Raw genomic sequence first — 3,981 nt, 5'->3', positions numbered from 1 at the left:
AGTCAGCTTCCTTTTTGGGTTCCTGTTTTAATTTGGTTTTGGCTTGAGAGTACTTTCTTTTTCGACAGATTTTTTTAAAAAACACTTTTTAGAAGTGTTTTTTCCCACCATGTTTAGTTGCTTTTTCACAGGAGAGATGGTCAGTGTAATCATCTATACTGAAATGTCCATCCACTCACTGAGGTGGCCTTTAAGTCAGTCAAGGTTCCATTAATTATTTTTCTATAGTATACTGAAGTTTTTGGTTTTTGTACTTTTGGAGTTAAAGAAAAACAAGGAATACTTTTGGCAAAGCCTAATATTTAGCTCATAGTCATCTATTAAATATCTGACCACCTAACAATGTGCCAGGCAGTCACCTAAGTCATGTAGGGGAACAAAACAAAAATCCTGTTCTTACAGAGCTTACATTCTGGGGTGAGGTTGGGGAGTTAACAGTAAATATTACATTTAAGGTGGGTATTACAGAGTATGCCACAGTGCACTCTATAGTGGCAGTGCTGTGCTGGTATTTTATATAGAATAGTTGAGAAAAAAACACTGATGGGTTGACATTTGAACAGAGACTTAACAGGGAAGAAAGAGCTGTACTTTATCTTTGATAATTCCAGGTAAAGGGAAGAACAAGGGAAACATCTTGAGGTAAGAAAAAGCCCGCTGTGTTCAAGCCTCAGCAGAGGCCTGTGTGACGGAGCTGAGGAAGTTGGTGGGGAAGAGTGATTAGGGAAGTAGTTAATGTGGTGGGAAAAGTCATTCCAGCCTGTAAATTGCTTTTAGGATTTTGGCTTTTGCTCTGAATGAGATGAAAAACCATTAGGTTTGGAGCAAAGCGATAACACGATCAGATATGGTTTAAAAGGAATATGCTGGCTGCTGAGTGTGGGATAGATTACTGCAAAGTAAAAAGCAGGGACACTACTCAGGTTATTGCAAGAATCCAAGAGATGATGTAGATTTAGACCACTGTGACAGCAGTGAATATGGTGAATAGGTAGATTCTGAAAAAAAAAAAAATTAGGTAGAACTGACAGAATTGCTGTTTAATTTGGAAGTGTGAGAAATCAAGGTTAATGCCTAGGTTTTGGGCCAGCGCAACTAAAATGTTTGTACTTACTGAGGACAAGAAGAGGTAGGGGCGTGTGTCTGCATGTAGAAATCAAGTCAGTCATCCTTTAGACAGCCAGATGGGATGATGAATAGGAAGTTCCTGAACAGGAAGTTCAGGAGAAATGGCTGGTAGGTCAACATATCACAATGGTTAACTGTGTTCTTAAGCAACTAGGGCATGAAAGTACTTCATTGTTTGGCCTTACTTGACAATACTCAAATTTGATATGGTAAACAAGGAATCGAGGTTACATAGAGGCTCAGACAATAGTAAGAATGAAAAGTAGTTATTTCATAAAACCATTTTCTACAATACAGAAAAAAATTAAGAGGGCTCTTAAAATTTTTTAAATACATAATTTCATCCAGAAAGTGTACAACTTGGGAAGAGATTATCGACAACGGAATGTTAAAACAACATATTCCATGTAAAAAAGCAACTATCAGGAACACTGTGTACCAGAGTTATTCATTAAAAAATTCTTTAAAATGAGGCAAAGGAACTAGTAGTTTAACAGAGTATCAGGAAAGAATGCAAAATATTGATTACTGGGGACCTGAAAAAAAACACTCGGCTAACTGCAATCTTCCTAGTCTTCCTAGAACTTTTTGACCTTTCAACACAAGTTCTTCCATAACTTTTATTTTGGAGGGGGAGGGGCTGTCATGTCTTAAATTTCTGGTCCAAATACCCTTACTGTTTTATTTTTCTGTTACATTGGGAGAGTAGAAAGTTTTAATAGCTACCTTAGGGTATGTTCAGTATCTTCTAAATTCAATGAAGACTGCTAACACCCTTCACATGACATCTTACGTTTTCAAACCACCTCCCACAGCCCCCCAAAAGTTGCTTAGGCCACAGAATGAGACCAGGGCTCAAATCCTTGTTCAGCTAGGTTATCTAGCCAACACTTAGCAGGAAAACTCTTGCACCTGGTTACTCATTTTAACTACTACTTGGCTACTGGCTGAATTATGCATACCCAGAATAAAGTTAGGTCTTAGTTATAAATTTGAATGTCACTGGGTTAGACTGTTACTCAAATTAGTTCACTGTAGGATGTTAATAAATCTTATTAAGTAAACATGTAAATCAACCCACAGTATTAAAAGTACTATGAATTTGTCATTGTTAGAAATGTAATACTTGGGCATACAATATAACAAGTTCTCTTACAGCCATGAAACATCAAGAGTAAAATGAGTAAAATCATCATAGGGTCGGAAGTATCACTGCCATAGTCTACTACAAGGGAGAACTAGGAACAGCCCTCACCTGGATGGTTTTTCAAAACAGGCCACTGGGTACCATTCCATAGTTTCTCAATCAGTGGCCTGGAGTGGGGTCTGATAACTTCCGTTTTAGAGAACTTCCCAAATGATACTGATTACTGCTGGTCTTGGGGTCACGTTTTGAGAATCACTGTCCTAAATTCTTTACAGACCATTGTTTTTGTTATAACTGTAAGAAATTCAAAAATAGAACTCACACACAGTATTAAGTTAAAGTGTGGATTTCATGTTAGCTGGAATTACCGAGTTAAGACCAGAGTGTCTTTAAACACAGACTTTAATGGTAACAATCCTTTAAGCTCTATTAACCTTAGCTATTACAAGTGTTATGCAGATGTCACTATTAGACAATATTTAGTGACTTGCACTGGGTTCCTCATAAAATAGAGACAAATTCACTTAAAACTGTAATCAACAATCATTTAACAGTTTTGTTATGCCAACACAAAACATGGCTAATTTGAGTCACTTCCAAAATCACTAACACAGCATGATCAGTATCTGAAGTATGTCAACTAAGCCATTAAAAAAAAAAAAAAAGTGAGTGTTTCACTACCCCTGAGACCACCAGTTAACTGTGGTTCATACTTTAAAAAATTGTGAGTACACCCACACAAGAAAGCAGAGTAGTAAGTTATTTTTTTTCTTTTAAATCTGATTATCACATTGCAAACCTGCCCAGGAACAAAAATGAGTCACTTAAAATATAATTTATCATTAACAACTCAACTGGACTATAATCCCCATAGGTTAAGAGAAACTTAAGTATTTAAAATCTGAGTTATGCATTAAAAGACATAGGAAACAGGAAGAACCAAAATCAATTTTTAATCTAACGATCACTTCAGTCCTATACATGGCACTAGTAATATATATGGGGTGGGGGAAGGACAAATTCTTGGATTCTTTTGAAGGTTTCATTGCAGATGATCTCAAGTCCAGTGTTCATACATTCAAAAATGTTGGTTTTCCAGGTACTTTACTGTTCTCTTAAACCTGGAGAAGCCTTTATGGCTTATTCCCTTAGAAGTGACATACGAAATATAGAAAGCATCAAGTCAAAGATACAGAGAACTGGACACATCTACTAATCATTATGACAATAGTTTAAGGAAGTCATCTCTATAAACACTTAAGCGCTGTCTATGGCTAAAAAGGTCAATTTGAAAGCTAATTAGGAATCCAGAAGCTCTGACAAGTATGTTTTATTCGTGGTTGGCTTTTAAGAAATGATATGCCTACTATAAAAGCTGTTATTTTGAGGGAATCTCAGTATTTATTCTAAAAATAGAGCCAAAAAAAGTTTCTTACCTTGTGGAGAGGTATGTTACTAATTTCTCATTTGTACTTTGAATCCAACAGTTTTAACAGTATGACATCTACCCTTGAGTTGTTTTTAAAAGCAAAAGATAAAACGAAAAATTCACTCATTGGAAAATTGTATAACTGGATTGATATTTCTCAATGAAATGCTTATTACAGAATTAACAAAGCCAAAACATCTTCGGAAGGCATGCATTTCACTTTCAGTTTAGAGAAGAACCTTAAGTCAATAAATCATGTCCAAACTACATATTAAAA

The sequence above is a fragment of the Leucopleurus acutus genome, assembly GCF_964270905.1.
Source record: "Leucopleurus acutus genome assembly, chromosome: 4".
NCBI lineage: Eukaryota > Metazoa > Chordata > Mammalia > Artiodactyla > Delphinidae > Leucopleurus > Leucopleurus acutus.
Note: the sequence above shows the minus strand (reverse complement) of the source record.